At 44.0% G+C, this 23,449-nt stretch overlaps 1 non-coding gene across 1 annotated transcript; it reads left to right on the plus strand.

The window, feature by feature from the left end:
- Window positions 1-7,509: 7,509 nt before the first annotated feature.
- Window positions 7,510-7,700, plus strand: LOC116467740 (U2 spliceosomal RNA). Its single transcript, XR_004247941.1, has one exon. It is a non-coding gene; the product is annotated as a U2 spliceosomal RNA (small nuclear RNA).
- The last annotated feature ends 15,749 nt before the right edge of the window (window positions 7,701-23,449 follow it).

Genomic DNA, 23,449 nt, shown 5'->3' on the forward strand with positions numbered 1-23,449 from the left:
CCCTGCCAAATAAAGCCATACGTCTTGTTTAGCCCCACTGGCACTCAGATGCTAAACCTTCAGATCAAGGGCAGGCCAGGCCTTGAGATGACCACATCATTGAGGAAAAGGGAATTCAGCCACGCTGAGGTTGAAGAAAAACTGCAGTGGTGCGTGTGTGAGGATGGCACTGTCGTGGTGTCCACAAAGGGAGGGAGAACAAGACAACCCCGATGTCCATAGACGGAGGCTGGAGAGCCAGATTTTGATCCCTTAATGCATGGAACAATAAGCAGCCATTAAAATAATGACATAGAGCCACATACATTGACCTGAAGTGATGTGCACCATGTATGGCTAAGAGGAAAAAGCAGTCTGGAAAAAAGACTCTGTCGTGCGGGTCTGCATTCGAAAAGGCAACAGCTCTATGCTTGTGAATGCAAGTGCCTGGACCCAAGTTGCAAAGGACACACAGCAAGGCATGTACACTTATTATTCTGGGTGGTGGCATTTGGGTGATTCTAAGAGATTCATTCTCTTGCTTGTAACTCTTCAATGGGGCCCATTGTTCTAATGGGCCTCGCAGACCACACAAGACGTGCTCATGAGGCCTCATGTTGTCTGACCCATGCCTGCCTTGCCAACCTGAGCTGCTCCCTCTCTCTCTGGCCCCACAGGCCATCTCTCCTTTCCTCCAGGCTTGGCCCTGGTAGTCTCAGGACCTTTGCACAGGCTCTTTCCTCCACCGGGAAGCCTCTTCCCTGACAGCGCACTTTCCCTTTGCTGCCTCTCCTTTTTTTTTTTTTTTTTTTTTGAGAGAGTCTCACTCTGTCACCCAGGCTGGAGTACAGTGGCACAATCTCGGCTCACTGCAACCTCCGCCTCCCAGGTTCAAGCGATTCTTCTGCTTCAGCCTCCTGAGTAGCTGGGACTATGGGCATTTGCCACCACACCTGGCTAATTTTTTGTATTTTTAGTACAGACGGAGTTTCACCATGTTGGCCAGGCTGGTCTTGAACTCTTGACCTCGTGATCCGCCTGCCTCAGCCTCCCATAGTGCTGGGATTACAGGCGTGAGCCACCGCACCTGGCTGCCTCTCCTTCTATCAGCTCAGTCTTCACTTCTTTAGAGAACCTGCCCTGACTCCCCAAGGCCAGACTCTCCCAGCCTCAAATGTGTCTCCTGGAGGTCCCCGACCCCATTGAGATGAAATGCCCCATCCTTCTCCCCTGCCCAATTCTCAGTACCAAGAAGGCAGGGACGATGCCAGTCTCCCTCCTCTGTTTCTGCTGTGTGTGCCACCAAACAGCAGCACAGAGCTTTACTGAGTGAATGACATGAATACCTTTCTAGATGGCCTGCATTTTGTGTGTGTGTGTGTGTGTGTGTGTGTGTGATATGGAGTCTCACTCTGTTGCCCAGGCTGGAGTGCAGTGGTGCGATCTCGGCTCACTGCAGCCTCTGCCTCCCAAGCTCAAGCAAATCCTCCCACTTCAGCCTCCCAAGTAGCTGGGATTATAGGTGCCTGCCACCATGCCCGGCGAATTTTTATAATTGTAGTAGAGATGGGGTTTCACCATGTTGGCCAGGCTGGTCCTGAATTCCTGACCTCGAGTGATCCACCCGCCAAAGTGCTGGGATTACAGGTGTGAGCCACTGCACCTGGCCTGGCCTGCATTTTTATAACTAGCATTTATCCCTCCTTTGAGGGAAAAAACCAAAAAATATTTTTTCTGGCAATGCATGATCATTGCGAGAATGCATAATAATCCAGAGGATGTTAAATTATCCCTATTATATCTTTTTTTTTTTTTTTTTTTTTTGGGAATCAGGACACTAAAGCAGAAAAAGGAAAGAAGTGAAGGCAAGACATTTCAATATCATCTTTTTTCTTGAAAGCTGTGGTGTGGTGGAATGTGGCTTTGGAGTCAAACTATCTAAAGTCAGTCAATCCTGGTCCAGCATTGCTCTCCACCAGCTGTGTGACTTTGGGCAAAAGGCTTTAACTCTCTGAGTCTCAATTCTTATCTGTTAGGTGGAGACAGTCATGCCTGCCTAGGGTTATTGTGAAGACTCAATAAGATAATACACATAAAATGCTTAACACAAGACCAGTGCATAATAAGCATTTAATAATGAATATTCACACATCCATCCGCCTATCTCTGTCTGGCTGATACAGAGCCCAGAGTCAATCATTTTGACAGTTCCATGTAAGCAGGGGCATCGTCTCTTTTGCTCCCTACCATAATCCCAGTCGTAGGATGGTGCCTAGCACATAATAAAAGTTCAATAAGTATGTTTTGAATACATTTGAAGACATTGATGAATCTCTTAAGATCCTAGATAGCATTACTCATTTTTCTTTTCTTTTTCTTTTTTTTTGAGACGGAGTCTCGCTCTGTTGCCCAGGCTGCAGTGCAGTGGCACCATCTCGGCTCACTGTAAGCTCTGCCTCCCGGGTTCACGTGATTCTCCTGCCTCAGCCTCCGGAGTAGCTGGGACTACACGTGCCTGCCATCACACCTGGCTAATTACTCATTTTTCTTAGATGGCAGAATTGGATAAAATCACAAACACGTCTTTTCCCCTGTTTATTTTATTTTATTATGTATTTATTTATTGGAGATGGAGTCTTGCTCTGTCACCCAGGCTGGAGTGCAGTGGTGCGATCTTGGCTCACTGCAACCTTCACCTCCCAGGTTCAAGTGATGTTTCTGCTTCAGCCTCCTGAGTAGCTGGGATTACAGGCCCTCGCCACTATGCCCAGCTAATTTTTTTTGTATTTTTAGTAGTGATGGGTTTCACCATGTTGGCCAGGCTGGTGTTGAACTCCTGACCTCAGGTGATCCGCCTGCCTTGGCCTCCCAAAGTGCTGGGATTACAGGTGTGAGCCACCATGGCTGGCCTATTTTATTTTATTTTTGGAGAGAGAGTCTTGCTCTGTCACCCAGGCTGGAGTGCAGTAGTGCAATCTTGGCTTACTGCAACCTCTGCCTCCCGGGTTCAAGCAATTCTCCTGCCTCAGCTTCCCCAGTAGCTGAGATTACAGGCGCACACCACCATGCCCAGCTAATTTTTGTATTTTTAGTAGAGATGGGGTATTGCCATGTTGACCAGGCTGGTCTCGAACTCCTGACCTCAAGTGATCTGCCTGCCTCGGCCTCCCAAAGTGCTGGGATTACAGGCGTGAGCCACTGCGCCCAGCCCCTGTCTGTTGTTTCTATCTACATATTTGGAGACCATCCAAAGGGCATCTATATCCAGCGGAAATCTTCTAGGGAAAAAAGGAAGAGCAGGCATATAGATAGAGGGCTGCCACCAGAATGATGAATCCACACTTGCTGCTCAGTCGGTATCCAGTTAGGCTTTAAAAGGGACAGTTGGTTCTAAACTTTTTCCCTTTTATCAGGAACAGCCCATTGTCCTTTTCTTTGTGTTTCAGACAAAGGTAAGGCCATATCTCTTACATTTCCGAAAATGTGCTCAGTGGACTAGGGTCGGCAAGATGTTGTAATAAACCGATTAATTTTTTTTTTTTTTTTGAGGCAAAGTCTTGCTTTGTCACCCAAGCTGGAGTGCAATGGTGCAATCTTGGCTCACTGCAACGTCCACCTCCCGGGTTCAAGCGGTTCTCCTGCCTCAGCCTCCGCAGTAGCTGGGACTACAGGCATGCACCACCATGCCTGGCTAATGTTCGTAGTTTTAGTAGAGACGGGGTTTCACTATGTTGGCCAGGCTGGCCCGAACTCCCGACTTCATGATCCGCCTGCCTCGGCCTCCCAAAGTGCTGGGATTGCAGGTGTGAGCCACCACGCCCCACCCCGATTAAGTGATTTTAAAAAATGTAACACACATCTAACATGGACTGAATATGTGCTAAGTGGTGTAAGGCCTTGTATTTGCTGTATCTGCGTTAACTAAGCTGGTCCTCATAAGGTCCCTCTGAACTTGGTCAGTTTTCATCTGCATCTATCAATGAGGAAACTGAAGTACAGAGAGGGTGACTAACTTCCCTGTGGTCACACAGCCAGTGGCTGAGTCAGGATATGAACCCAGATGCTGGTTCCAGAGCTCGCATTTAACTGCTGGGCTCTGCTGCCTTTTAAAAAGTTTGGAGTTTGTGACAGTCTGAGTTGGACACACTTAAGCAGGGTTTTGTGCTGCAGGGTCTCTCAGAGCCTTTAATATGCGAATGTGCACTGTGACTCTCTAAAAGGTGGGTCGAGGGAACACCATTTCTCAAGTTCAATTGACCACCACGCCCTTTTTCCACACATTCCTAGTAACATCTTCAGGAACTAATGCTCTATGGAACACTGAAAAGGGGATCCCGTGTGCTAGGTTGGGGTATTTTGGCTGTTTCATTGCAATTTGTTTTTAAAATGAACCGCTACTTTCAAGAGTTTTGTCCCTGGAATTGAACTAAAGCTCTAAACCCAGTACAAAAATGAACATAATTTCAATTCTCTACCTAACTGCTTTTGTTAGTAACTTCACTGGGTACTGAAAAAGGGACAGATTTGGAAGGCAGCGGAGCCTGGGGATATTTAGGAGATTTATTTTTGGCACGGCCCCTGAATCTCCTCCTGTTTTATCGTGGGGAAGCATTTGCCGGTTTGGGCTCAGCTGGTCTGGTGAACAGGCGCCCCGCCCCACCCAAGCCTCCTGACAGTCAGGTGAAGATGGATGCATCAGGCCTGCCCAAGGCCGCTCCCCTGCCGACGTGGTGCAGCCCAGCTCTCTGCACTGTGCTTTGGGGGGCGTCCACACACCTTGAAAGAAAGCGCATCCTGATCCCACCTTGGCTGCTAAACTTGGGTGCGTGTGATGAGTTCAACACACTCATACTCACACCCACACGAGCCCTTGAAGTCCTAATATCAAGGAACCCACAAATACTTTATTTGCACGTGAAATATATGGGTTGAGATTGGCTGAGTGTGACGGAGAATAAGAGTCCTGTTGACTTCTGGGCATTCCTCCTCACACTTCAGCTCGTCTGAGTCGCCTGGAGGGTCTGTGAAAACACTGATGGCTGAGCCCCACCTCCAGAGCTTCTGATTCTGTAGATCTGAGGTGAGGCCTAAGAATGAGAATTTCTAGCAGCTTCCCAGGTGATGCTGCACTGCTTGTCTGGGATTGCACTTTGAGGATCACTGACATCAGAGTTTCTTGGTTGGAGTCACCTAACTTAAACTCCCAGCTCTGCCATAAAAATATTATTGAGCAGGAAGTTCACATATCGTAAAATTAACCATTTTAAAGTGAACAATTCGGTGGTGTTTAGTGTACTCACAATGGTTTGTAAGCACCACCTCTACTCAGTTCCAAAACATTTCCATCACCCCAAAGTGAACTCATTCATCAAGCATGTTCTCCCCATTCCCTCCCTCCCCCAGCCCCTGGCAACTGCCTATTTCAGTTCTGTCTCCATCGATTCATCTGTCTGGATATTTCATATAAATGTAATTGTACAACATGTGGCCTCTTGTGTTTGGGTTTTTCACTCAGCATGATGTTCTTGAGGTTCATCCATTTTGTAGCATGTGTCAGTACTTCATTCCTTTAAGACTTTAATAATATTCCTGTGTGCGTGTGTGTGTGTATAAACAATTTGTTTATCCTATCCATTCATCTGTTGATGTCTGCCATTTTTTAGCTGTGTGTAGTTGAAGAAATTACTTAACCTCTCTGAACCTCAACTTTTTTTTTTTTTTTTTTAAAGAGTCTTGTTCTGTTTCCCAGGCTGAAGTGCAGTAACGTGATCATGGCTCACTACAACCTCTGCTTTCCAGATTCAAGTGATCTTCCTACTTCAGCCTCCTAAGTAGCTGGGACCACACACATATACCACCACTTCTGGCTAGTTTTTATACTTTTTTGTAGAGATTTTTTTTTTGCCATGTTGCCCAGGCTGGTCTCAAACTCCTCAGCTCAACTGATCCATCTGCCTCATCCTCCCAAACTGCTGGGACTACAGGCATGAGCCACTGCACTCAGCCAACCTCAACTTTTTGCCTGACCATAATAACATAGCTGCTTCCTTGTGGAATTGTAAATATGAGTGAGATAATGCATGTGAGCCGCCTGGCACAACACCAGGCCCATATTTAAAGCCTCAATCAATGGAAGTGCCTATTGTTAATATGCTTTGTCTTAACTTAGTATTTCTCATAAATAGATCCTGTGATGCAGATTTGCCTCTACATAGTTTATTTGGGAGGTAATCCCAAGAAACCTTTTTGTTGTGAGACAGAGTGTCGTGCTCTGTCATGCAGGCTGGAATGCAGAGGCACGATCTTAGCTCACTGCAGCCTCCACTTTCCGGTATCAAGCAATTCTCCTGCCTCAGTCGCCCGAGTAGCTGGGATTACAGATGCCCTCCACGACACCCGACTAATTCTTGTATTTTTAGTAGAAATGGGGTTTCGCCATGTTGGTCTAGATGGTCTTGAACTCCTGATCCCAAGTGCTCTGCCCTCCTCAGCCTCCCAAAGTGTTGGGATTACAGGCGTGAGCCACCAGGCCCGGCCCCAAGAAACATCTTTGCGGGAGTTATGAACATTACAGGCGTGAGCCACCGCGCCCGGCCGAGGGCATCTTAGTCTAAAGGAGACATTCCAACACCAATGTTGCTCCGTGATTCTGCAAAAGACCCAAGCATTGTCTCTCTTTCCGTTCTATTAGTCTTCACTGTTGGCTTGCAGCCTCAGGATCACAAAATGGTTTCTGCACCTCTGGGTATTACATCTATATTCAAGGCAGGAAAAAGCTGAAGTACATCTGTCCACGATATCAGGAAAGCAATTTTTCTGAGACTGCCCCCTTCCCCATCAGATTTTTAGCTACTCTTTAGTCAGAAGTGGGTCATAGACATATCCAGCCACGAAGACAGCTTGGGAATTCATGCACTTAGCTTTCCAGCATCTATAGCAGAAGCAGATCAGGAAGAAAAGGGTGGGAAAAAGGTGTGGAGTTACCCAGTGAATGGTGTCTGCCAAAGAAGAATGAACCTAAAAGCACTTCAAAGGCATTTAACAGCAAATTTTGTTAGCAAATTATCTTTCCAAAGCACTCATCTTAGTTTTCTTAAAAATGACCATGTTTCCGTAGACCACTCTCCGCCAACAGGTCTCTTCCACAGACCCCTCTCGCTTTAGCCCTCAGTCTCTTTCAATTCTGTCTTTTCTCTCGGTTCATACAAACGAGGAAGTCGACCCCAGTGGAGCCCCGTCTCCCCATGAGGAGGCGGCCCCGGGGGCGGAGTCAACCCTGGAGGCCACGCCCTTTGGGAAAGCACTGGGCATGCAAACTCGAAATGAAAGCCCCGGAACGCTGGAACAAGCACGGATGTAAGATTTCCCTTTTAAAACGTGGAGAATAAGAAATCAGCCCAAGTGTGTCATGGCGTCAATAGTGGTGTGGACGAGACAAAGGCAATGAGGCAAGGAGAGAGGCTGGGGCTCTCACCGCGACTTTAATATGAATGAGTGTGGGACGGTGACGGCGGGGGCGAAAGCGACAGTAATGCTTCTCGACTTTTGGGCTAAGATTAAGTCTAGTATCTGTTCTTATCAGTTTAACATCTGATATGTTCTCTATCCGAGGACAATATATTACGTGGGTTTTTGGAGCAGGGAGATGGAATAGGAGCTTGCTCTCTCCGCTCCACGCATCGACCTGGTATTGTAGTAGCTCCACGAACCGTGCACCCCTTTAGAAGGGAAGAACCCTGCAGAGTAGCTTGCACACCTAGTATCTGTGATATGCTGGTTTTCCTATTCCTTGAACTACCTTAAGGTTCCTGGTCTGCGGACATAAGGTGGACTTTTCGGCACTCCCATTTTCGCTGTGTCTACAGCGCTTTGGGAAGACTAGAACCCAAAACGAGACTATACGTTTCTCTATCTGCACGCAGAGAGAGCGTGTTCAATGTTTCTTGGAGGTCCTTAGATCTCAGCTTGGCAGTCGAGTGGTGGTGACCTTTTAAAGGAACGGGGTCCACCAGTGTTGCCCAGCCTGGACTTGAACTTCTTCCTCTTTTTTTTCTTTTTTTTCAAGTTCTGGATACATGTGCAGAACGTGCAGGTTTCTTACATAGGTATGCATGTGCCATGGTGGTTTGCTGCATCTACCAGCCAGTCATCTAGGTTTTAAGCCCCATATGCATTAGGTATTTGTTCTGATGCTCTCTCTCCCCTTGCCCCCAAACCCTGCCATCAGACCCCGGTGTGATGTTCCCCTTCCTGTGTGCATGTGTTCTCATTATTCAGCTCCCACTTATGAGTGAGAACATGCGGTGTTTGGTTTTCCGTTCCTGTGTTGGTTTGCTGAGAATGATGGCTTCCAGTTTCATCCATGTTCCTGCAAACGACGTGAACTCATTCTTTTTTATGGCTGCATAGTAATTCCATGGTGTATATGTGCCACATTTTCTTCATCCAGCCTATCACTGATGGACATTCGAGTTGATTCCAAGTCTTTGTTATTGTAAATAGTGCTACAATAAACATACGTGTCCACGTGTCAAAAAAAGACCATGTGTGCACTTGTGTCTAATTAGATGACATAATGTTCAATTTAATTCATTTATTATTCAATGCACTTAATTTAGTTGATTTATTCTAAATTATATCACAGCTGACATAAGCAGATTTAGGCACAAATGCAGGACACTCAAGGGGAGCACCGAGTCAGCAGCAGGGAAGTGTAGGGGGTGCCTGTGCCCTGGGTGAGCGAGGGGCCTCAGGTAGGGGTTTCGCTGAGGGACTCTACATCAGCAGCTAATTGGGAAGCAAGCTAGACGGGGGTCTACTGAGAGAGCTTCTACCCATCAAAGCACTGTGCTAGGCTCTGTGAGAAATACAGGTAAGAAGTGAGATTTACGCTGTCCTAACAGCACTACCTGCTGATCAGGGATATGAGTAAAGGAGGGAGTAAGCTTAGATGAGCCTGAATGATTCAAGAAGGTGGGGAGAGAGGAGTGCTGAGTGCTGGACAGAACAGACTGTCCAGGTAAAAAGACTACAGTGGACACTGCCCAGACCCAGCCACATCCTCTCTGCCTTGCATTGCAGTGCACACAGGCCGGATTGCAACTGCCAGTACTGACATCCTTTTACCTGAGGGCTTTCTGACTCAGGTAAGCAAACACATCTTACTCTGACCCAAAGTGCTGGAGAATTAGCATCATCCCCTCCCACCCTCAGATCTGCCTCCCAGATGACTGGCAGGAGCCAGTGTATAAGCCCCCCAGCCCCTTGCCCTTGGTGGGATGGCTCTGGGGTGTGCTCTGCACTGCTTCCCAGAGCTGCCCAGCAGGGTTAAGCTCCAGGTGCCCATAGTGGTAGCTAGCTTGATAACGCCATCTAGACAGGCTCCTTGCTTCCCCATCTCACTTCCTAACTCCCCTAAAAATGTTTCTTGGGGCCGGGCTCACGCCTGTAATCCCAACAATTTGGGAGGCTGAGGAGGGCAGATCACTTGGGGTCAGGAGTTCAAGACCACCCTGGCCAACATGGTGAAACCCTGTCTCTATTAAAAATACAAAAAAATTAGCCAGGCGTGGTGGTATATGCCTGTAATCCCAGCTACTCTGGAGGCTGAGGCAGGAGAATCACTTGAACCCAGGAGGCAGAGGTTGCAGTGCGCTGAGATCATGCCACTGCACTCTAGCCTGGGCGACAGAGCAAGACTCTGTCTAAAAAAAAAAAAAAAACAAAAAAAAAGAGAGACATACTATTTGATATATAAGATTATTAAATATCTGCATTGCTTAAGCCATTCTTAATTGCAACCCAAAGCGTTCTTAATTGATAAAGCCTCTTCAAAGAACTTGAATCCAGAATTCAGAGATGGTACATTATGGCTGTGGTTCATGCAAGGAAGGTGTGCAACTCCACCATTAGGGAACCCATCCTTAAAAGTATTCATCATTCATCAAAATATTGGCTAGTGATGAGAATCTATATGTTTGAAGTTAAAATGTTATGTATGTAGCCCCAGTATAAGATGAGAATAGCATCAGTCCAACCCACAATGGGAGATATTCTACAGGATACCTGGCCAGCACTCCTGAAGACTGGCAGGGTCATAAAAAACGAAGAAACCCTGAGAAAATCTCACAGTACATGGGAGACTGTGGGGACATGACAACTCAATGCAATGTGGTAGCCTAGATTGGGTCCTGGAACAAACAAAAGGATATGAATGAAAAAATTGGTGAAATGTACCAATGTCAGTTTAGTTTTGACAAATCATGAGAAGATGTTAATAACAGGGGAAACTGGCCTAGGGCAGTGGCTCATACTTGCAATACTGGCATTTTGGGAGGCCGAGGCAGGTGGATCACTTAAGCTCAAGAGTTGGAGACCAACCTGGGCAACATGTCGAAATCTCATCTCTATAAAAAGATCCAAAAAAATTAGCTGGGGATGGTGGTGTGCACCTGTAGTCCCAGTTACTCAGGAGGCTGAGGTGGGAGGATCACTTGAGCCTAGGAAGTTGAGGTTGCAGTGAGCTATGATTGCACCACTGTACTCCAGCCTGGGTGACAGAGTGAGATCCTGTCTCAAATTAAAAAAAAAAAAAAAAAAGAGGAAACCAAGTGAGGGGTATAAGGAGACCCTCTGTGCTATCACTGAAACTTTTCTGTAAATCTAAAATCACTCTACAATAAAATGTTTATTTTCGAAAGTATTGTGTATATATTTTTTTGTTTTTGTATCTCAACTGGACAGATTCTTGATTAATTCACCACTTCCAAGCCATTGGAATAAGAAGTGCCTCTGTAGCATTTGCTGGTGCTCACTCAGACCTCTGCCTTTGTTTTTGTGGACAAAGGAAAATTTACAGATAACTTTCTCTCCCTTTCTAGTCTACAGCTCACAGCCAGCCTATCATAAAGCTGCTCATAGTTTCAAAAAATTGTTTCATTCATATATTTAAAATTTTCCTTTATATTCTTTATCTGTGTCTTTTAAATGGAAATAATTTAATTTTTACTATTTAATTTATAACAATTACTTTTACTAACTTAACATTTAATTTTAAAATGTTATTTTATTGTATCAGGCTGGGAGAGAAGCCAAACAAATATGGCGGCCAGAGTTGAAGCGTGCTATCTTTGCCTGTTGGTGGCCAGTGCCTTGGGGTTAATCCTTTCCTCTTGAGGTCAATGTCCGCTTGGGGAGATTGATCCACAACTTCATTCTCACCGACTGGGGTGGGAGAATGACCCAGGCCAGTCACACACACAGCAGTCTGCTTAGGGATAAGAGTGAGACTCAGGACTTTGCTGGAGTTCCCGGGAATGATGCCCTCTTTTTTGGCCGGGGATGCTAAGCTGCAAGATGTAAGCTTAGCATCTTGCAGCTTGATGTAAGTTCCTGGAGCTGGTGACATCTGTGCGATCATCAGAGCAGACGCCTGCCTGGCAAGGAACCCAGAGGAAAGTGGGACTCAGAGATGAGCCTTCCTGACATTGTTTAAGCATCTGGGATCCAGCTACGTTCAGATGCCTGGGCTTTTCCATGTTCTGAGCCAATGAATTTCCTTTTTCTCTTTTTAAAGCTACATTGAGTTGGATTTCCATTTCTGTCACTTGCAACCCCAGCAGTTTTGTTGGAACAGTGGCCCTCACTGCTGTTTGATTATGGTGTGTCCTTCTTGGCCCTCCCATCATCCTGGGTGTGAAACCACACACTGCCTGGTCTTGCTCAATATTCCTAATTGTGTTTGGTGGGCATCCTTGCTCTGCCCTCTCTAGCTGACAGCAAGTTAGAACCAAGGCAATTTCCTTAATTGCTCAGAGCTGTAGTTTCTTTGATTGTAAAATTGCGGGGTTGGGTGGGGGTGGGGAAGACACCCTCTATCAAGGGGCTGTTGGGAGAATGAAAGGAAGTAATGTATGTGTGGCATTAACACAGTTCCATATTAAACATTCGCATTTCAGTCATTTTTATCACTGTTACTATAAATAAAAGGCAGGTTATCACAGGCAGCAATCCTATCTTTCTTCTCTTTGTATCTTTCACAATGCCTGGCTTATAGCTGGAGGTTGGAAAAAATTTTAAAGTGTTAAGGGCTTTTGTGCCAGTTTCTAGGAGTAAAAAGATAAGTGAGACACAGTCTGTCCCCATGGCCTGATTGAAGACCAATCAAGAATAAAGATATGGCTGGGTGAGGTGGCTCACACCTGTAATCCCAGTACTTTGGGAGGCTGAGGAGGGAGGATCACTTGAGTCCCGGCGTTCAAGACCAGCCTGGGCAACATAGTGGGACCCCGTGTCTATAAAAACTAAAAAAATTAGCTAGGCGTGGTAGCATACTCCCGTAGTCCTAGCTACTCAGGAGGCTGAGGCAGAAAATCACTTGAGCCCAGGAGGTCGAGCTTGCAGTGAGCCATGATTGCATCACTGCACTCCAGCCTGGGTGACAAAGTGAGACTCTGTCTCTAAAAATAAGAAATTAAAAAAAGAATAAAAATAGAACATAACACATGGCAGTTCACTAAGGCAGCACACACTGAGCTGCTCCTGCCTGCCAGGCACCATGCTAAGAGAGCTACAGTGAATAAAGACAGGAGGCTCCTGCTCTCAGCTAGGGCCCATGAGAGAGGTGAGCAACTTGCCCATATAATTTCAGGAACAGGTAAAGAGGTATTGTGTAAATGGAGTAAACCCTGTGTTTGAAGACCTCTTATCCAAAAAGCATCCGAATTTTATGAAATATTGGGTGGATGGTCCAAAGCAAAAAGCCTTCCCAAATAATAGGATGGGTCAAATGGCCTCTCTCACCTAGGTAGCCCCTACTTTTTTTTTTTTTTTAGAGACAGAGTCTTGCTCTGTCACTCCGGCTAGAGTGCAGTGGTGCAATCTCAGCTCACTCCAACCTCTGCCTCCTGGGTTGAAGCGATTCTTAGCCTCCGAGTCATGCCTGGCTAATTTTTGTATTTTTAGTAGAGTTGGGGTTTCACCATGTTGTCCAGGCTGCTCTTGAACTCCTGACCTCAAGTGATCCACCCGCCTCGGCCTCCAAAAGTGCTAGGATTACAGGCGTGAGCCACTACGCCCTACCACACCTACTTTTAAATTCAAACAAAAACAAAAGCAATAGTTTAAAAATAATGATTTTTTTGATGCATGATTGTGTGAAAAAATATTGATACAGGAACAAATAAGGTCTCTGTTGTTACTACTTCCAGAACTTGTCTAACAAAAGTAGATTTCCTTTTGTGTTTATTCTTTATAAAAAAGTCACTTAAGAAGCTAAACATAAGTCATTTCAGAATTGCAGATGTGCAAAATCTTTATGAGAAACATTTGACCTGATTTGTTTTGCTAATTAACAAATAACCCTCCCCTGAATGGTATGTTTCACCTGACAGCACATTTTTAATCAAGGCATACATGGTAGCAAACCAAGGTTTCTAGGAAAACCATGAAAAGTCACCTCAACTGGCAGGATGGAGTGTGTCACAACAATAACACAGCAGGGACCTGGATGAGAGGAGCAGAGAGTTAATTTGTGGAGGGGAAAGAATAGTCCACTTGATGGAAGAACAACTTTCTGCCCTGTCTGAAGACGTGACAGATGGCCATGAGGAGATTGCCCCGGGATGGCTCCCCGAGGGGCTCAAGGGGAAGCCTGATTGTCGTCCAAGGGCTGAAGGGATCCAGTGGCATGAGGAGTGATCAGAGGAGAAGTAATCTGGAGAGAAAAGGTGTCAAAGAAGCCCGTTTCCATTGACCATGATGGTTGGGCCAAATAGTCTGAGTGTCTCTTTCAAGACACAACAGTTGGAAATATCAGGGGTGTAGGGAGTGAATTTACTGTCATCCCGGCGGGGAGGTGGGAAGTGGAAATACTGAAGCCGTGTGAGCTCTGCTAGGCCACAGGACTGCACCGGGACACTGCAAAGTGTATCTTGACACACACAGGCGGAGCTCAGGAATCTCAGAGGTGGGAAAGAGAGGCTGTAGGAGGAATCCAATTCCCCCAGGCACTTAGGGAGAGAGGCTGTGTCTGGATATAGGGCCTTTTATATTTCAGAACATTGCTGCATTTCATCTCCAACTTTAAAAAGTTAGCCTTTGATAGTTTTGGTTTGTGCACGTAGTTGAAAATAATCCTAGGGCTCAAAGTGGTTACGATTCTACATGAAAGGAGGAGCTTAATTTAGTCCTTCTCTCTTCCTCCCTGTTTCCTTTCCCCTCCCCTCCCTCCTTCCCTCTCATCTTTCCCCTCTTCCCTCCTTTCTTTCTGAGGGAGGCCTCAGGTGGAATTTTAAATCTAAATGACACCTACATTTCTATGAAGTAGATTTTAAAAAATCTTAACCCATTTCTGTTAATAAACATTCAATCATTATAGAAATGTATAACCTTAAAAGTAAACGTCTCTTGTGATCTCACTTCCCATGGATTATGAATTTTTATGGTGGCGTATAGTCTTTCACATATTGATTGATTGATTGATTGATTGAGACAGGATCTCATTCTGTCACCCAGGCTGTAGTGGTGCAATCTTGGTTTACTTGTAACCTCTGCTTCCTGGGCTCAAGAATCCCCCAATCTCAGCCTCCTGAGTAGCTGGGACTACAGGTGTGCACCACCATGCCCAGCTAACTTTAAAAAATTTATTATAATGGCCAGGTGCGGTGGTTCATGCCTGTAATCCCAGCACTTTGGGAGGCCGAGGCGGGTGGATCATGAGGTCAGGAGTTCGAGACCAGCCTGGCCAACAAGGTGAAAACCCCGTCTCTACAAAAAATACAAAAATTAGCCGGGCTTGGTGGCAGTCGCCTGTAATCCCAGCTACTCAGGAGGGTGAGGCAGGAGAATTGCTTGAACCTGGGAGCTGGAGGTTGCAGTGAGTCGAGATTGTGCTGCTGCACTCCAGCCTGGGCGACAGAACGAGACTCTGTCTAAAAAAAAAAAAATTATTATCATTATTACATTACCTTTTTGTAGAGATAGGGTTTTGCCATGTTACCCAAGCTGGTCTTGAACTCCTGAGTTCAAACTCTTCCGCTCGCCTCGGCCTCCCAAAGTGCTGGGATTAGAGGTGTGAGCCACCATGCCCGGCCTTCAGATTTACTTGTAAGGTACATGCTAATATATTATTGTCTTATCAGAAATGGGACTGTTCATACATCTTTGCTTTGCTCCCTGTTGGTGGATATTGGTATCTGTGACTGCCCATTATCTTTGAACACCCTTGTTACATTTTGACAATCTTCCACAGGCCAATTTGCTTTGCTTGCTTAATGACCTATGGTGGTGACTTTTGCATACTGGCACTTGTAGATCCACTGCTTGCTTTGTTTGATGACTGTGGCTGTGTGTTATCCTATTATATGTCTGTATAACTTTTTTTCACCCATTTCTCACTAATGGACTGGAGTAGAATGTATAAATTTGGAAACTTTCTCTCTCTCTCCATACACACACATCCTAAAAAAGTTGGAGTTTATAGCACTTCTTTGTAGGGTTTAGGAAGCCGTGTGTGTGTGTGTGCATCTAGGATCTGCACAGTTGTGCATTTTTCAATGGCAAAAGAATCTCTTTGTATATGCATTACTTATGTATGATTATGTATATTGCATGGGTTATGAGAAAGCTGTGCTGGTGAAGATGGTGAAGACCCTGCTCTTCCTGGAAAGCCTTGATAAATAAGAAAGAGGCTGCAGGCTGCAGATCCATGCTTTGAGCTATGCAGGAGCTAGATGTGCACAGAATAATGTAAGACCCCCGCTTGCATAAGAGAAACAGAGTGGCCACAAGGCCCTAAGACTGAAGAGCAAAGTATAGTAACAGGGGATCTTAATAAATGATGTTTTAACCGTGGCAGCATTTCAGGAACTCGGGGGTACGGGAAGAAGGATGCTAGGAAAGAAAGTAATGTTATTCCAAAGTATGTTGAAAGGAAAGTTGGATAGCGATAGAAAATAAAAAAAATCATCTAGAGGTCAAAATAATCAGGGCGATACTCTCTTGTCTAGTAATTTGGGGGTGAAATTAAATTATCTTTCCTTTGCCCATGACAGACATTGTCAATTTATCACAGCATTTTTTTTTTTTTTTTTTTTAATCTTTCAACCCAGAGGCAGCTTCACGCGTCTTCTTTCTTTATTGTTTTAGGCCAATTTAAATTAGTCAGAGCTGACTAGCAAGGTAACTGTTTGCTATCTAGGTCTGTAGAGGTCTCCTCTACATGAGGGGCCGGAGGTCTGGGTGGAGGGGCTTAGCAGAGGCTTTGATGAATTCTCCTGCTGTTTCTAAACCTTTGTCTTTCTAGGGGGAAAACAAAACAAAACAACATGGGATGGTGGCAGAAGTGAAGAGTTTAGCATTATCCTGAGTAGAAGCGAAGCCACTTGTCCATTTGGGAACTTTGGATAAGTTACCTAATTTATCTTGGATTTAATTTGGTTGTTTGCAAAGTAGAGAAAAGAATACCCTACAAGACCATAAGAAACATTAAAAAGTAAATGGCACGCTATTTGAAACAATGCAAGTGCCAGATACACATTCTTCCTTTGATCATCATTTAAAAAATTCACTCCTAATAGTTCTTATATATTAAGAAATGCATCCCAGGGATGTCTACACACCTTCAGTGATCAACTCATGCCGGTCTCATCCTCTCCTCCTCCTGCCATTTTAGCCTTTTTGTTTTTTTTGGTTTGGTTTGGTTTTTGTTGTTTTTTTCTGAGACAGAGTCTCGCACTGTCACCCAGGCTGGGCTATAGAAGGGCAATGGTGCAATCTCGGCCCACTGCAACCTCCGTCCCCTGAGTTCAAGCGATTCTCATGTCTCAGCCTCTTGAGTAGCTGGAATTACGGGCACACACCGCCACGCTCAGCTAATTTTTGTGTTTTTAGTAGAAATGAAGTTTCTCCATGTTGACCAGGCTGGTTTGGAACTCCTGACCTCAAGTGATCTGCCTGCCTTGGCCTCCCAAAGTGCTGGGATTATAGGCATAAGCCACTGCACCTGGCCTGGCCATTTGATCTAAATAACAGAACCATATCTCTCTGGCCAGAGTCATGGTTGGAAGGGTTGGTCACTTACCCAGGTGGGCTGATCAGAATATCCCATTCCCTGGCTGCTGTGATTGGTCCATGAGTGAACGCAATTGATCACCCAAGCTGGTCCAATCAGAATTTTTCCTTGGACTTTCTCAAATTAGACTGGGAAGAAAAAGGCCCTGTTTTCTCTGGCCAAGGATATAGGGATGAGAGTCTGGGAGTTGTGTGTTAGGCCTCTGTGATCTCTGGCATTTGACAGATAGTTCTGTGGGAAGAGAGACTACAGAAGTGCTGCAGAGAAATGCAGAGACAGGAGATGGGTGGGAAGTCAAGGGAGCTCCAATTCATGGCCTTAGCCATTCCTGGGCCCATGCCTACACTGCTGACACCGTGATTTGGGAATGTGAGCCAGTAAATTCCCCCTTTGTCCTGTGCTGCTTTGAGCAAGGTTTTTTGCCATCCATAACCAAGAGAATGCTGACTAATAGAATACCTTGGCGCTTGTGTTTCCATTTTAAAAATAAGACTCCTGGGTTTAGTGTAAATGTTGAGGCAGGGCTGGGCGAAGGATTTAGTCCTGAGCCCACTGCCCTGCCTGCTCCTTCTATCCACCCTCAAAGACCTCATCTGTACCATCCCAGGGTAGGACAGGAAGGGGAGGTGGAGAGTGCTGCTACTGCTCTATTGGGAAATACCAGAGTAAAGAGGAAGAGGGCTCTCTCTCTTCCCTTCATGTTAATGTCTTTTACGGTCTGCCTGCTAAAAGAAAATACTCTCATGTATTTTATTGGGAGTATGTAGGTTATAAGCAATACATTCAATTTACTACAAGGAGAAGATTTATTGTAAAGATACAGAGAGAGGAACTAGGCCTCTGAGGCTCTGAGGCAGCTGCTAATAATAATGAGAATAGTAAATACTGTCTAGGGCCCAGCTAAAGTGGTAGCCACTTCTTGATTCCTGTAGAGTGTGGGAATAGATGGCCTTGTATGGCCAGTTCTTCGAATATTTCTGTAGAGGCTGAAATTCCAGATTTTTAAAACTTGGCTCTGATGCAGGATAGGCAAGCTCCAGAACTGGGGCTTAGCCTGGGAGGGTTCTTGGCTTTGCCCAGGGAAGAATTCAGGGGTGAGCCAGTGGTGTTAAACAGCGACTTTTATTGAAGTGGCAGGGCAAAGCAGCAGAGACGTTACTTCTTGTGGAGCAGGGCTACCCCACTGGCAGTGTGCCCAGGGTAGCAGCTCAGAGGCAGTTTTATAGTCATATTTATACCTACTTTATTTATATGCAAACTAAGAGGTGGATTATGCAGAAATTTCTAGGAAAAGTGTGGTAATTTCCAGGTTGTTGCCATGGAATGGGGTGGCAGCATCTGGGTGTTGCCATGGCAATGGTAAACTGGCATGGCCCACTGGTAGGTGTGTCTTATGGGAAGCTGCTTCCACCCCCATCCCTGTTTTAGCTAGTCTTCAATTTGGTCCTGTGTCTGAGCCCTGCCTCTGGAGTTGAGCCCCACCTCCTACCTCAGCTCCATGATAACGAAGCCACTTTGTGGGCCAACGGAAAGATATACATACCCCAGACTGTGGGTTGAAGGGTTTGTGACTGTTCGTAACATCAGGTAGGCAGCCTTTATAGAATTTATGAGTGATTCAAAATTTCCTATCTTCTTTATGACTTTGCCACTTAAAAGGAATCCCCAACCAAAAGCACAAGCATCAAAAGAAAAATTGAACTTCATTAAAAAAAAAAGTTGGTTCAAAGGACACCATCGAGAAAGTGAAAAGATAATTCACAAAATGGAAGAAAATATTTTCAAATTATATATCTGATAAAAAACTAGTATCTGGAATACATAAAGAAATTTTACAACTCAACAATAAAAGACAAATAACCCAGTTTAAAAATGTACAAAAGATTTGAACAGATATTTCTCTAAAGATTATTTATACATATATAAATATATAATATATATGGCCAGTAAGCACATAAAATATGTTTAACGAATCAAAACCATAATAAGCTACCACTTCATACTCATAAGAATGGCTATAATAAAAAAGAAAAACAATTACAAGTGTTGGTGAGGATGCAGAGAAATTGGAATTTTCATAATCTGCTGTTGGGAATGTAAAATGGTGCACACTGGAAAACTGTCAGTTTCTCAAAAGGTTAAGCATAGAGTTACATATGATCCTGCAATTCCACTTCTAGATATATATACCCAAGAGAACTGAAAACATATGTGCACACAAAAGCTTGTGCATGTGTTTTCATGTTTGTGTTTGAAAACTTGCATGCAGCATTATTCATATGAGCTAAAATGTAGAAACAAAAAAATAAAGCATGCAGCACTATTCATATTAGACAAAATGTAGAAACAAAACGAATGTCCACCTACCAATGAGAAGGTAAATAAAATGTGGTGTATCTCTACATTGGAATATTTTGTAGCCATAAAACGGAATGCAGTATTGGTACATACTATGACATGAATGTATCTTAAAAACATGCTAAGTGAAAGGAGCCAGGCACAGAAGACTACATATTATGTACTTCCATTTATGTTAAATGTCCAGAATGGGCAACTCTCTAGAGGTAGGAGGTAGGTGACTATCTGCCAGGGGTAGGGAGGAGGGGATGGGGACTGTTAGTATTATTGTCTGTGCCTTTATCTACTTCTGAGCCTATGTTCTGGAGAAGTTCTTAACAAAAAGAAGCCATTTCTAATTAGGCCGATGATGCCCACTGTAGCTCTTAGCTTCCCTATATCCATCCCATCAATCCTTGGCTATGATGACTTCATGTTCTTTGATTAATGGCCTTCAAGAAGGATTTCATTTCTGCTGGATTTTGACAAATTGTGGGATGGACAGAGGCCACAAAACCTGTTTTATCTTGTGGTGTCAGTGAGATTTGAACCTAGGTCTTCAGAGATGAAAAATTACTTATTTAGCCCACTCTATCAGGAGGCTTCCCTTGATCTAATCCTGTGTGGCCCAATGTGTGGTGACCACAGAGCCATGGCAACCATTGACTATTAATCCAGTGCTCACAACCAGAGAAGAGAGCTGCTCTGTATGCACTGAAAGACTTGGTTGGCTCAGCTGTGGTGTGTCAGTAAGCCATGTGATCAATGGAGGAATGGCCATAATGGATCCTTGTGAAACCTTGACAGGAATTGGACATTTACAATCGTGAAATGGGATGTTAGGTATCAAAGGATCAGTCGCTGTAGCTGTTAAAATCAGGATTTAGGGATTTATGATGCTCTTTATTTATTCCCTCTCAATTGCCAAGGGATGAAATTTGACATATGGCCTTTCCTGTTGTTAAAACTCACAGGTCAAATGTTGTAAATTCTGTTTTCATCCACCAGGAGGAATGATAAAACAAAGATTTCTTTATGCAAGCAAAGGATTAAAGAATTAATAATAAGCAGCATGTACTGGAAATTGTTATGCTTCAGACATTGTTCTAAATGCTTTACACATAGAATAACTAAGTCTTCACCCTGTGAGATAGGTGCAGTTGCTATCACCATTTTACGGATAAGTTCACTGAGGCACAGAGAGGTTAAATGATTTATCCAAGGTTACACAGAGGCAGGATACAAATTGAGCCTGCCCCTAAACCATTCTGTTGTAGTAACCTGAGTGATGTGCTGGGTTAATCCCACATACACAGGTTTCTGCACTTTAGGACTTTTGGAGCTTTAAATGTGGTAATAGACATTAAAAACATCTCATAATATCTGGGTGTAGGATATGTCATTTTTCAAATTAATTAATTGCTCAACTCAAGAAGTTTGTAATTTTGCAGAGAAGCTGAGTTCAAACCCACACAGTCTAGTTTTAGGGTCAACATATTTATTATTAACTATTTTGTTACACTGACTCTCAATGTGGTCTACTTTCCCAAAGCTGTTCTCCCCTAAAATGATTTAAAAATGGCAATGGTGAATTCTCAAATCTGTTTTAGAAGTGAATCCCTCACTCTGGCATGAGTAAATACTACGTGTTTGTCTTGGCAGAGGACATCTTTCATTTTTGCCTGGCTAGGGGCTATTATCCCTTCTTTTATTGTATTCCAGTTTTCCTTAGGGGGTCCCATATTCATTGAGGACAGAATCTGAGCTAAGCCAAGGAGACACTTCCTGAGATTTTGAATTTTTTGTACTTGATCCACAAGACTCAAGTACAAAAAATGGTGGGAGCGGCTGTATCCCTATATGGAAAACCCAGTGACGCTGGTCTGCCTGCATCCATGGAGCTAACTTGGCTGTGTATTTTCTGAGACTGGGCTGTTGTATCAGTTATCTATTGCCATGATAATGGTATATAACAAACAGCCACAAAACCTTCAGTGGCATTCAGCAGTATTAGTTGCTTGCGTGTTTGGGGTCAGCTGCCGCTCGGCCCTGCTGATTTTACATGGGCTTCCACATGACTGAGGATGGGTTTGCTGTTGACAGATCTAAGGCGGCCTCAGCTGGGGCACCTAGGGTGATGGGCTCTGGTGCACATATCTTTTATCCTCCAAACTGACTAATCCAGGCATGTTTTGCCTCTGCAATGGCAGAGGCAAAAAAGAGAAGGCTCTGATACACAAACCCGTTTAAACAAAAAATGAAATTCTGTTTTTTCCCTTTTCTAAAAAAACTTACTTGAGATGATCATAGATTCACATGAAGTTGTAAGAAATATAGTGAGATCAGCTGGGTGTGGTGGCTCACACCTGTAATCCAAGCAATTTGGGAGGCTGAGGTGGGTGGATTCCTTGAGGTCAGAAGTTCATGACCAGCCTGACCAACATGGTGAAACCCTGTCTCTACTAAAAATACAAAAATTAGCCAGGCATGGTGGCACATGCCTGTAATCCCACTTGGGAGGCTGAGGCAGGAGAATTGCTTGAACCTGGGAGTCGGAGGTTGCAGTGAGCCGAGATTGTGCCATTGCACTCCAGCCTGGGCAACAGAGCGAGACTCCGTCTCAAAAAAAAAAAAAAAAGTAATATACATATCCTTTACCCAATTTCCCTCAGCGATGATAGCTTGCAAAACTATAGTACAGTATCACAACCAGGATATTGACATTGGTAGAATGCCCTGATCCTATTCAGGTCTTCCCAGCTAACTTGTACACATTTGTGTGTGTGAGTGTGTATGTATGTGTATGAGTGTATATTTAATTCTATAATTGTATTTCAAGAATGTTTGAGTGTGCATTTAATTTTATAATATTTTTTTTGAGACAGTCTTACTCTGTTGCCCAGGCTGGAGTACAGAGGCACCATCTCGGCTCACTGCAACCTCCACCTCTCAGGTTCAAGTGATTCTCGTGCCCCAGCCTTCCAAGTAGCTGGGATTACAGGCGCACCCCACCACACCTGGCTAATTTTTGTATTTTTTAGTAGAGATGGAGTTTGCCATGTTGCCAAGCTGGTCTTGAACTCCTGACCTCAGGTGATCCACCCACCTCGACCTCCCAAAGTGCTGGGATTATAGGTGTGAACTTACTGCGCCAGGCCAAATTTTATAATTTTATTTCAAGAATGTTATATAAATAAAATCATACAGTCTATAACCTTTTGAGATTGGCTTTTTTTCACAGCCTCATTCTCTGGATGCTCATCCAAGTTGCTAATCAGTAGTTTGTTCCTCTTTATTGCTGAGTAATATTCCACCGTATGGATGTCCTATAGTTTGTTTAACCATTCACTGATTGAAAAATTTCTGGATTATTTCTGGTTTTTAGCTGTTACAAATAAAGCTGTTATGAACAGCTGTTTTCTTGTTGTGTATAGGTTTTGTCAATATAAATTGTTATTTCTCTGGGATAAATGCCTAAAAGTGCAATTACTGGGTTGTATAGCAGTTGCATGTTTGGTTTTTATAAAAAAATCTGCCAACCTCAGAGTGGCTGTGCCATTCCACATTCCCACTAGCAATGTATGAATAATCTAGTTTCTCTATCCTTGCCAGTATTTGGTGGTCACTATTTTTTTAAAATTTTAGCCATTATGATAGGTGTGCAGTATTATCTCATTACAGTTTTAATTTGCGTTTTTCTTAATGGCTGGTGAAGTTGAAAATATTTTAATGTCTTTTTAAATTAAAAAATCCAAATGTGGAACAAAAATTTTAATGTCATTATTTGCTATCTATGTACTTTCTTCAATGAAACTTATGTTCACGGTTTTGCCCATTTTTGAATTAGATTGTTTGCTTTTTCACTGTTGGGTTTTGAGAGTTCTTTAAATACTCTATATATCTTTTGTCAGATGTGTTGTCTCCTAGTCTGTGAGTTGTCCATCCAGCCTCTAAACACGGTCTTCTGAAGAGATATTTTTAATTTTGATGACGTCCAATTTACCAATTTTTCCTTTTATGGATCATACCTTTGGTTTTAAGTCTAAGAACTCTTTGCCTAGC

The sequence above is a fragment of the Hylobates moloch genome, unplaced genomic scaffold (genome assembly GCF_009828535.3).
Source record: "Hylobates moloch isolate HMO894 unplaced genomic scaffold, HMol_V3 SCAFFOLD_4, whole genome shotgun sequence".
NCBI lineage: Eukaryota > Metazoa > Chordata > Mammalia > Primates > Hylobatidae > Hylobates > Hylobates moloch.